Here is a 12,524-nt window from a genome sequence, read left to right on the forward strand (position 1 = left end):
AAAACGGATGACCTGGGGAATTACAGACCAGTCAGTCTCACCTCTGTGCCTGGCAAAATCTTGGAGCAGATTCTCCTGGAAGGCATGCTAAGGCACAAGAAAAACAACAAGGTGGTTGGTGACAGCCAGCATGGCTTCACTAAGGGGAAATCCTGCCTGGCCAATCTGGTGGCCTTCTATGATGGGGCTACGGAACCGATGGACAGGGGTAGAGTAGCTGACGTCATCTACCTGGACTTGTGCAAAGAGTTAGACACTGTCCCACACGACATCCTTGTCTCTAAAATGGAGAGACATCAATTTGATGGATGGACCACTCGGTGGATAAAGAACTGGCTGGATGGCCACACACAAAGAGTTGTGGTCAATGGCTCAATGTCCAGCTGGAGAGCAGTAATGAGTGGTGTCCCTCAGGGATCAGTGTTGGGACTGGTCTTGTTCAGCATCTTTGTCGCCGACATGGACAGTGCAATTGAGTGCACCCTCAGTAAGTTTGCTGATGACACCAAACCATGTGGTTTGGTTGATACCCTGGAGGGAAGGAATGCCATCCAGAGGGACCTTGACATGCTTGTGAGGTGGGCTGATGCCAACCTTATGAAGTTTAACCATGCCAAGTGCAAGGTCCTACACCTGTGTTGGAGCAATCATAGGCACAGCTACAGGTTGGGCAGAGAAGAGATTCAGAGCAGCCCTGCAGAGAAGGGCTTGGGGGTGTTGGTCAATGAGAAACTCAACATGAGCCGGCTTCAGTGTGTGCTTGCAGCCCAGAAAGCCAACCGTATCCTGAGCTGCATCAAAAGGAGCAGGACCAGCAGGTCAAAGGAGGTGATCCTGCCCCTCTACTTTGCTCCTGAGACCTCAACTGGAGTATTGTGTTCTGGTGTCCTCACCATAAAAAGGACATGGAACTGAACAAGTCCAGAGAAGGACCACAAGGATGATCAGGGGACTGGAGCACCTCTTGTATGAAGACAGGCTGAGCAAGTTGGAGCTGTGTGGAGACCTCATAGCAGCCTTCCAGTATCTGAAGGTGGCCTATAGGGATGCTAGGGAGGGACTCTTCATTAGGGACTGTAGTGATAGGACAAGGTTCAAACTTAAGGGTTCAAGCAAGAGTTAAGAAGGGCTCAAACTTAAACAGGTGAAGTTTTGATTAGATATAAGGAAGAAGTTCTTTACTGTAAGGGTCGTGAGGCACTGGAATGGGTTGCTCAAGGAAGCTGTGAATGTTCCATCCCTGGCAGTGTTCAAGGCTGGGTTGGACAGAGCCTTGGGTGACATGGTTTAGTGTGGAGGTGTCCCTGCCGATGGCAGGGGGTTGGAACTTAATGATCTTATGGTCCTTTCCAACTCTAACTATTCTATGATTCTATTATAATGAAGGCTAATAGTATGAAAGTGACAGTTATTTTTGACATTTCGTGGACAGTTGAGGGAAAGCAAATGAGGAAGGAAGTGCAGACCTAGCAATTTGCTACTTTGTGGTGCTTAATTAGCACCCCAAGATTATTTCCTGCCAGAACAGGGAGGTATCATGTGCTACTTACAGCAGAGGCTATTGTTTGATAACACCAAATGTAGCAGCCACTTTTGACAAGCCTTCTAACTTTCTGAGAAGTTTTTATACTTTAATACTTCTCTGCCAGAGACTTTGCGTAATCTAAGTCATTTCACTCTCTGTGTTCACTATAGAAGGGAAGGAATGATATTCCCCTGATTGTCATATTGAAGAAAAAACACTTGGGATTTTTCCCAAATTGAAGCTGAGACAGAAAGACAAAGTGCTGGAAGTAGTAACCCAAAAAGTTGCAGGCTAGACTTGTAAGGGAATTGTCAGCGAAAGCATCCTGTTTTTTTTTTTTCTGTAGAACAAATCTTGACTGAAAACTTATTTCCTTTCTTGAGAGACTTATTAAGGTCTAGGAGAAATAAAAGCACTAGGAGAAAGTTTTCCTTCAGAATTTGTTGAAGTCATTGGAAAGATTAAAGTAAAGAAAATTTGTTGTCGTTGGAGCAGAACTGCTTCCAGTACCGCATTTGGAGTATTGTACATGTTCCCTCTGTAATGGGGTGAGAGAGCTACGCAAGCCACCCACGAATGCAGACTTTTATGGTAGTATAAAACTAACCAAAGAAAGCTGAGCAGGATCCATATCCTCCAGAAGACATTTGTAGATTTCTGACCAGACAGCAGAGCTGCTTAGCTGCAGGAGGCATTGCTGAGAGGAGTTTTTCCACCCAAGCACACAAACTTCTCATCTTAAGGTTTTAAATTTGGTTACATCTCTTTTTGCTAATGCATGAATATCATAGTAATGCAGTGCTTTTTAAATGCTTAGGAAAATTCTGATGTACTTGTGAAACTGTACACTGGATCAAAAAAGGCTTTTTTTTTTAACGAAAGAGGTAATCTCTTTTAATGTGAAAAGGTTATTTTATGGTGAAAGTAGTATGCAGTTGAATATAAATGTATAAAACTGAATATAAATGGTGCAGTGACACATAAGACTTTGGGTTCTAATGTATATTCCCAGTTGTAGCTGGGGTCTGTAGTATTTGAAAACATATTTTTCTGGTCCTGTTTCCTACCAGGCCTCTCAACCAACATAATTTAGAAGGACGGAGCCAGACAGTGTACACTCTTGTGAGTTGTTGGTAAAGCTGCATATAAGCTCCAGGCAGTTACACTTGCATATCAACCCTGAGAGGCTGAGGATGCTGTGCTTGTTCAGTTCTGGGAAGAGAAGAGTAAATGAGGATGCAATTGCTATCTTTAGCAACCTAATGGGAGTGTATAGAGCAGATGTTGCCTGACTCTTCTTGGAGGTGCACAGTGATAGGATAACGAGTCAACACACACAGGTCACAACACTGAAAATACTAGACAGGAGGAAAAAATGTTCACAATGAAAGTAGAGAAATACTGGAATGGTTACCCAGAGAAGCTGTTGAATCTCCAGCCTTGGAGATATTTATACTTGACTGAATAAGGCCCTGAGCAAGCTGATCTAACTTGGCTCTGCTTTGAGCAGGCATTTGTCTCAGGTGGCTTCCAGAGGTCTCTTCCAAGTTAAATTACTTGTGATCCTATGAATGAGGCAGGGCCTCTTGGGAGTCAAAGGAAGTAAGACCTGCAAGATATTTCGGTGTTAATTATATGTTAAAAATAAACTAGCTTCCGTGTTCTCAGTTGATACTAGAATAATGTCTCTGTTTGAATGATGAACTTATCTGAGCCAAGTTCTGCTCCCAGTTGCCCAGGTACCTTGACACTGACTCCCTCAGACACTGGAACTTGTTTAAGCAGTATATATATTAGTTTGGTAAATGTGGAGTGCCACTGGGCCAATTCATTCTCGAATATTTATAGAGAGTCTTCGAGTAAGTAAATGATTTTGGGTTAGACTCTGATACATATACTTAGAAGGATTTTGGTAACATTACCATTTAAAGAGAAACTCAGCTCACCATAACCAAGAAAGACAGAAGGTAACTTTGAAACGCTTTTCAAAACATAAAAAAATATAGTTCAAAAAAGTAATGTTCTTTTTAACTTCATGGAAAAGTCTTATTTGACAATTAGCAATTATATTATTCCAAATTGCCGTTCCTCATAATATTTGCAATTAGATATATTATGCAGTATATATTTATGTTTATTATATTGTAATTTCTACATGAACACGTGAAGGTTTGCCTGTCTGTAAGTTAGACAAAATCTCAAGCAACTGTAATACGCACTAACAAGTGCCCTAGTTAAATGGCAAGATATTTGCCACACTGAATTGTTATTGCATGACGATTACCAGAAATTAATGTAACTCATTCTTTCACTATAAATCACTCTGAGAATAGCTACAGCATGTTTCTAACCAGCACACTTCATCTTGTGAAAATTCTGCTGCATGTATTACTTGACCTGAGGCATTAAGGCAGATATGCCTCAAGGACTCATGCCCAAACTGCAGGCAGGATTTTTGGATCTAAGATGTCCAGATCTGTTACAGAATGAAAACTCCTCATGTTTAACACAACAAACCCCCAAAATCTAAGGGATTTGTCCTTGCAGGTGACCTTTAGCCAAGTCCTGGATACATCAGAATAAATTATTAAAGACCAAATGCTCTTATCTGAATAGATAACTCACTTTATTTTTTTCTAATTTCAGTAATGTATAGATTTCATATCAAATTCATTGCGATAATTCTACCAGCAATTCAAAATACTTTCTTGGCAGTAAAAAAATTTGGGAAAAATGCCTTGACTCTTCCAGCCTCTATCCCCACGGAGGATATGATACTTTCAGCAGAAGCGATACTTCAGCAGAAGCGACTCTTAAATGATGTTCATGTGTGTTCTCTGTCCTCTGCCAATTAGCACTACTCTACCTTTTCCCCAGTAAGGCTCAGATGATTTGCTGGACTTCATTTCTTTTGAGTGAGAGTAAAAAGCAGAAGTAGTTCCTAAGTCCAAATGCCCATACCAACAATGAGCTGCTGTTCAAGATAAGATCTGTAACCTTCAGATTTTACTTCCCTTTGTCTTCATTTGATGGAGTTACATACTGAGATAAACTGCTATTTGTAACTCTTAAAAACTCTTAAAATTAAGAAGTTCTTTTAAGTAATCTGCGCAAATATGCATTTGCATTGTTTTACTTCTATTTCACAAATTTATTTTCCACACAGCTTTTAGTTGTTTGTTGGCACAAATTGACAGGTTATGTGAAATGCAAATTTAAAGGATGCTAGAAGTTACTTCTGATGTGCCCAGTAGCATGCCACACTGATTGTTTTTGTAAATTACTATATGTAACGTATTACTATTTGATCCTTCAGTGAATGTATTAATCAATGATAACCTACATAAAATAGGAAACATCTGGTATTTATGCTTCCGAACGTGTAGGGAGTAACCAATGTCCTTTACAAGCCAAATACATCTGAGAAAAGGGAAGCAGACAAAGCACCAGGATGCATAGCAAAGATAAAACGTACCAAGTAAACCAGGTAATTTCCTACAATAGAAAGCATTATCAATTTCTTTCCACACTCCATTTAGCAGTCTCTTGTTCTTATTATCTGTCTTTCAGAATCCCAGTCTCTGGGACTCTATGCCTCTGAATTTGGCGATTGAAAGCAAGCCAGTCAGAGCCACAGGTACTTGGGAAATTGCTCAGCACTTTGCAGAACTGAAATCATTAAAAGAGATCCTAGTCATCCTCTCTGACAGTGCAAAGCATGGGTCATCATCCCTACATAGTACATCTGCACTGCCAACAGTGACACATTGAATACTTAATTGAAATCAATCTGGTTTTGATTGTTTTTTGTTGTACCTAGATTTTGACTTTCTGCCACATTCTCTCCTCTTAATATAGGAGATGTTTATCATTATATAACTGTCAAAGGAAAACAGGAATATTTTGCAGGAAAACAGTGATTTAAATGCCTAAGCGATCAACATCCCAGCAGACCAGAACACAAGGTCCAGTCCCCCTCCATCAACATCTGTGGAGAAGCCAGTGACCTTGAATTTTCCCCTTTTGGACCATATTCTAATCAGCTTAGTTTAATAGAGGTACTGCTTTTAAAAGGATGATCAGTGAGTTCTAATTCATTATGTTTTAATGACACTTGTTCATACCTAGATTTGACATCTCAAGAGCAAAGCTCCTCTGAAGTAGTTTAAATTGAGCAGCAGCATTCTAAAATATAAGATCAATGGCTTTAGTTTGGTAACATTTTTTAACAAATGAAAATCTCCAAGCTACTATTTGCTTTTACATGAAACCATGCACATGCCATTAAGAAAAATAAAGTTGACAGGTGCTCCCATGACCCACTGATAATTGCTTTCCTTGCCTTATCATAAAGAAGATTTAGCACCACCCTCATGCCCAGGTTTCTCAATTTAGAGATGAATGGGCCTGCAGCTGCCAAATTATTAATCCCTACAGGTGAGGATGTGTTCATATTGACTGGCAGTTATTCTTCTGGGTAACTAGATGGTGTTAAAGACTCTCAAGAGAATCCCGTTATCCTAGATCACGAGTTAGTGATTAATATTAAAATGTTATTTAAGGTCTTGTCCACAACAAAAGAAAGAACAAAGCAAGATTTTTACATTGGGAACCTAGGAAACTCTTCTGAGGCACGTTTTATTACCCACATATTCTGAAAAATACTCTGCCCAAGTTTTCCTTGAACTTTAGGGGATTACAGATAAATCATGAGAACACAAATGTTGCGTTAGCTTTTTCAAAGAACGAAATCATAAATGAAAAGTTCTGTCACTGGGGGACAGATAGAAGGGGAAGAGATGACTAAGCCCTAAAGTTCTGGTACATTAAGGGGAGGGGAGAACTGTCCTGAAGCAGGAAAACAATAACCTAAAAAATAAGAAGAAAAGTTATTAATGCAGGAAGAAGAATTCTTTATTTGACTGTTAGTTCAGTTCATAACCAGGTGGGTTGGGTTTTTCTTTTTCTTTTTTTTTTTTTTTTTCTATTTAATGCTGATTTTTAAGAAGAACTGTGTTTTTAATGGATTTAGAATAACAGTAATATTTCAGTGGGTCTTTTTCTAATTCCAGAAAGTGTTCCAGGGCATGTACTGGACAGAATGTCACTGGAAAGGACTTCAATCATTTCAGCTGTTAGCTCAAGGTCCAGGCGTGGCAGCTTTTCACAATAAAATAAATACTACCATTCTTCCTTTCAGAAATTTCAGTGGTAAGGAATGTCTTCAAAAAGAAACATTCAGCTGCTAGCATGAAAAGTCAGTTAAGAAACTAGACAGAGCATACTATCAGAAACTAATCTACAAGAAATGGATGATGTACAAAAAGTAACCAGACCTTTTTTCTTCAGAAAACGTTTTCTAATTCAAAGTAAACAAACTTGCATTTGATAAGGCAGACCAATTTCTTTAACAGCTGCATTTATTATCACCCTCACTTCATGCTTGCAATAGAAAACTCTGTAGAAAGCGGTTCAGATGTCATCTCCAGGGAGACTAATTCCATAACGAGCTGACGGATTTCAGGAAGATAGCCTTACTTTTCCTTCCTGTTGCCATGAGATTTGGATGATACCCATATTGAATTCTAAAAAACACAACAGTGATACTTATTGCTAAAAGTTTTCATATTATTTGATTAACTACTGGAATTAAGAACTGTACTGTTAACAGTTTTCTGCTAATCAGATAACACATCCAGTGTGAGGAAGCAGGAACTATTTTAAAGCGTTCTGAAGTGAATTTCTTTTTTCTATTTGTATCATGATTTCAATTGACTGTAATATGTTAGTGCTTTGGCTGACACTCTTTGATACCTGGTTCCTCCAGATTTAAGAGCTTTTGAAGTTAGTGTGCAAGTGCTTCTGCTGGCCCCTCCTGAACAATCATAACAAATTGAGAAGTTTTAAGAGCAGCTGGAAGCCTGTTATTCACTGTTGTGGCTTAACCCCAGCCAGAATTAATTCTGCCTCAGCCAAAACCAGCATATGCAGAAAAATTAAATATATATATTTGAAAAGTTAAAATAAGCCGTTTGGCAAATGGAGTCTTTTCTATCAAAATGCAGGTGTTCTCTAGACATAGAAGATTTTAATAAAAAGAAGTGATCATTTTTACCTTATGTAAAATTGTGTCCCACATTGGTCTATTTCATCCTCAGTTAGGGGGTTGTAACTATTTCAGTTATCTCTTCTAGTAGTCCTCACTACTGTTACCACAGACTGCATTGCTCCACAGCTGGTCTGCTTCGAGAACTATGCATTCTCTTCCATTACGTGACCCTCTTCATCCTATGTCCCACAGCATTTATTTAAACGTAGACATATTCAAAATTTGGCAGTTGGTAATTCCAGCTCATGACAAGATCTTTGACAGTAAATCAGCTGCATGCAGAAGGCCTGTGCCTCTGAATAGCCACAAGATCCTAAGGTTTCATGCCTTTGAGAAGAGACATATCTTAACTCTGTTTCATGTATGTCCTACCACATTACAGCTAATGAAACAAACACAGAAATCCTGTTTCCAAGGCTCAGGTTTCTTGTCAGGGTTAATCACCAAACGCCAAAACCAAAATAACCTTTCCCGGTGCACCAGTATATTTCCATATGCACTGCATGAGAAGTTGGACCAGATTTTTACTTGGCAGTCATCACAGAACCATGATGTGTGTTGAATATTTTGGGTCTGACCTGTAATATATCAGGCGTTTCTCTGAGACTGTGTAAGCCACCAGAGAGGCAAGCCAAGAGAAATATCTGCTTTCAGCTGTCTTCTGCATGTTATCTATGCAGTGGGAGTCCCAACATCAGTCTATGAGAAAGCCAAGTAGAAATACTGCAGAAAGTCTTTAATCAAGTAGGTACAAAGTGCATTAAAATAATTAGCTCTCCCATTAGTGCTTGTTGAATAGGCTTTGAAAACTTCTGTTCTACCTCCATGTTTTGTAAGTAATGACTGGAGAGAATACACATACCTCCAAGACTCCAATGCCCTTAAGTCCTCCAGCTGCTTAGTTTGGGGGATTTTTTCTAATGCTATAGCACATTCAAAGTATCACTCAAGCAAGAAGATATCAGTAAAAATGGCAACATCCCCTCTCCCCACAACCCTTATTTTAATGTCCTATCTGGAAATGAAAATTTACTACTTTTCCTTCCTTTTCTGATTTTCTTTACTATCTATAGAATCACAGAATCATAGAATAGTTAGGGTTGGAAAGGACCATAAGATCATTTAGTTCCAACCCCCTGCCATGGGCAGGGCCACCTCACACTAAACCATGTCAACCGAGGCTCTGTCCAACCTGGCCTTGGACACCACCAGGGATGGAGCATTCACAACTTCCCTTGGCAGCCCATTCCAGTGCCTCACCACCCTTACAGTAAAGAACTTCTTCCTTATATCCAGTCTAAACTTCTCCTGTTTAAGTTTGAACCCGTTACCCCTTGTCCTATCACTACAGTCCCTAATAAAGAGTCCCTCCCCAGCATCCCTATAGGCCCCCTTCAGATACTGGAAGGCTGCTATGAGGTCTCCACACAGCCTTCTCTTCTCCAGGCTGAACAGACCCAACTTTCTCAGCCTGTCTTCATATGGGAGGTGCTCCAGTCCCCTGATCATCCTTGTGGCCCTCCTCTGGATTTGTTCCAACAGCTCCATTTCCCATTTTATAACGGCTTTTGATCCTCACTTTTCCACCTGGCAAAGTAAAGTAACCCATTCAGAAATAAATATTAATGCCCTTGAACTGTGGCCATATATTAAAGCAAAAATGTCCAAGAAATATACCAGTAGAAAATTAACATAAGGTCACAAATTTGGTGCTGTCCTGAACTTTTAGAGATAGTAAGACTTTCTTATACATGAGTTTAAACTGCACACTTGAGGTTAAGCTTTCTTTTAAAAACCATAGAAATGCTGTAAGATATTATTATAGCAAGGATTATAAGTATTTATTCAACAAACATTAACTTGTAAATAACACTTAAATTTGTGCCAGGATATATACATCGTGATAACTAAATAATTACTACTTCATTTTGTTTTGGAGCTGGGTTTATAAAGAAAAGTTCAAGCAAAGAGATCTAGAGACTTGGCTGCATGCTACATAAGTAGTCTTCTCCTACTTCATCACCATCTTGTGGAAATGCCCCTACTAGCCCTCCCCTCTGAATTCATGCTTATCTTGAAAGCCAGACCACTAAAGGAAGACCATAGTATTTCCAATGAGTCAGCTCTTTTTTCTCTGCCAAGTTGTGTCAGAGAAACTTTTGAGCGTATTAATATTCTGGCCAGGATCCTTTTCCCTCCCACTCAAAAAAGATAACTGAGTGGAACCTGAAAGTACATGAATATGTAACATTCATTCCTTCTTCAGGAGTCTCAGTATATTTCAATCATTGTTAAACTGGTATTGAAATATCGTTCTGCCAAACTAAGCAGCTGACCTAGAAGCCAGATGCAATTAAAGCTGTTTTGTACAGTATGAATACAGATCCTTCAAGAATAGGGATATGACAAAGACATGCTAACTATATGTCCACTGCTGCTGTCATCAATTTAATCCAGATTCTTAAAGAAGGAAGAAGTGACACTGCCCAATACCCCTTTTCTATATCCTGCCTAATCCACCTATATAATGAGAAATAATATCTTTCTACAGTTGTCAAAAATAGGAAATAAAACATAATCATAAGAAAGACAAATCTAGGTTGTTTTAAAAACTTCTCTTATTCATATTATAAATTAACTATTGATTAACTGGAAATGTGTATTTATATTCTCCTTTATGAATATGCAGTCATAGAACTATAAACTGGAAATAAACTGATTAGACTAATATGACAGTCAGAGCCAGCCTTAACAGAAGGATTCTAGGGGAGGTTAACTTTTTGAAAAAGACCAGCTGCCCCCATAGCTAGCAGATTCCACTAACCTTGCAGATGTCATGAGCCTTACAAAAGCTGTTGAAAAATAGAGAAATGAAATAAAAAATAATGCCTCGTATTTTCAAATGGAGCTGGGCTATATCCTTGCCAAATTAAGTTCCCATGACAGAAATTCATCTTTTACTGGTGAGTACAAATTAACAAGACCTTTCATACATTTTTAAAATACATCATGTGCAAAAGCAAGTTTATTGCTTGCAGGGATATAATGTGCTGCAGCAGCATCCTAGGGATATTCTGAGAGAAGACAGAAATTTGTCTAGACCCTTTAAATAGAGTAAATATGCAGAAACGCATTGTACTGTCATTCACATGGGATTGAGATCCTGGTCAGGGTCCAGGTTAAACATTTAGCTTCCTGGAATTAATCATTCTGTGTCTCAAAAAGACAGGTTTTTCAAGGACCTTTTAAATCCTTTATCCCTGGTATAATAAGAGAGCCTGGGTGATAAATTTTCTTGTCCTCTTTATGAACTGCATCTTGTATCATTAGAAGAACACTGCTGGAGAAATAAATTCACATATCTTTTATCTTGTTCATAGAGAATCAATTAGTAATACTGTAAGATATCTTAATCATGTCTTTAAAGGAAAGAACATTTCTCCAGTGCAACGTATTTTTCCCCCAGTTCAGAAGAATCTGATAATGCAGCTTATCTGTGGCAGTTTTAGACTGAAGAAAAGGTTAAATATATCTCATTGAACTAGATCTCTTTGAGCCTATTCACGCATATATGTTGTTCCCTGCTGACTTGATCCTCTATGTCACTATACTTGTCTATAAAAAGCAGGAAAATGTTGTTTAATGGTCATTGGTCATTCTCAAGTTTTATGCCTTTTGCTAAACCCTTGTTTTCAGGACACTGAGGAACTTTAAAGAAGAGCTGGAAAGGAAAGTTCATAGGAACTAATAATTTTCTGATGGTGCATCCCATGCTCATTTTTGTGCAGATGACACTCAAACAGTTCTAATGCATTTCCAATTTTTGCCTTCTTCTGATTAAGAACACACATTAATTCTGCAGATACTGTCTTCAATGCAAGGAGACCCTGTCTTTGATGGCTTAAAATGAAGTTACTCGTCTTACTACTTTTGAGTCCTTTGCTTCTGCTTAAGAAGCAGTGCGGTAATTATTGAAAGGCTATTGTTAGACTGTATTGGAGAGAAAACACACAAGAATGAAAAAAAAACCAACCCACTTAAAAATCTTACTTTGCTTCCCTACTTCCTGGAAAATACACAAAAGAAGGGAAATTTAAGAAAGTTTCTTTTCTTTAGCACCAATCAGAGCACAACATGGTAAAAAACTGAGTAATTAATCAGTAGTTAATACCTTGCTACATCTCTAAGATGGGGAGAAAGGAAATGAAGGAGAATAGTGTTTCTTTAACAAAACCCAGCTATTCCTCTAAGTCAGAAGCTGAACAATAGTAGAAAAGAAGACTTTTAGAAGAGAAGAATGAGGGAGAAGAACTAGAAAAATGCCAGAAATAACAGTCAAGAAAAAGAAGACTGGACACAAAAATGTGTTTTCAGGAATATGTGCTGGGTATGACTCAAAACAGGTGAGCTCACTGAAGAACAGTGATTGACAAAAAAATAATCTTGAAGCCTACTGTAACTTCAGGACAGGCTACTTCAACTTGTCCTGAAGCCTATTAAGAACACAGCCCTTTCATTCTTCTAGGTGCATGGAATGGACAGACAGTCTCCATTTTAAGAATTACAAGAACAGGTATGGTCCCTCCTTACAAATTGTTGTGGTCCACAGTTGTACAGATATACATTCATCCTGCACATTGACTATTTCTATGTTACTTCAGTTTTCCAGTCCACTACATCATCACACATCAAAGCTATAGTTTTATTACTCCAGAATTGCATTTAACTGAAAAATGCCATTAAGTTTCACATCTCCCTAATAATATATCTTGCTAACAAAATCAAAGTATATACTGTAGTGTGTAATAATTTAATACACAACATTAGCCATTCAGAACATAAAATCTACATTACAAATAAAGCACAGTAGCTACTTGGTTATCACCCTGA

Source organism: Pezoporus occidentalis, unplaced genomic scaffold (assembly GCF_034315485.1).
Source record: "Pezoporus occidentalis ecotype Australia unplaced genomic scaffold, CSIRO_AGI_Poc_V1 ctg182, whole genome shotgun sequence".
Lineage (NCBI taxonomy): Eukaryota > Metazoa > Chordata > Aves > Psittaciformes > Psittacidae > Pezoporus > Pezoporus occidentalis.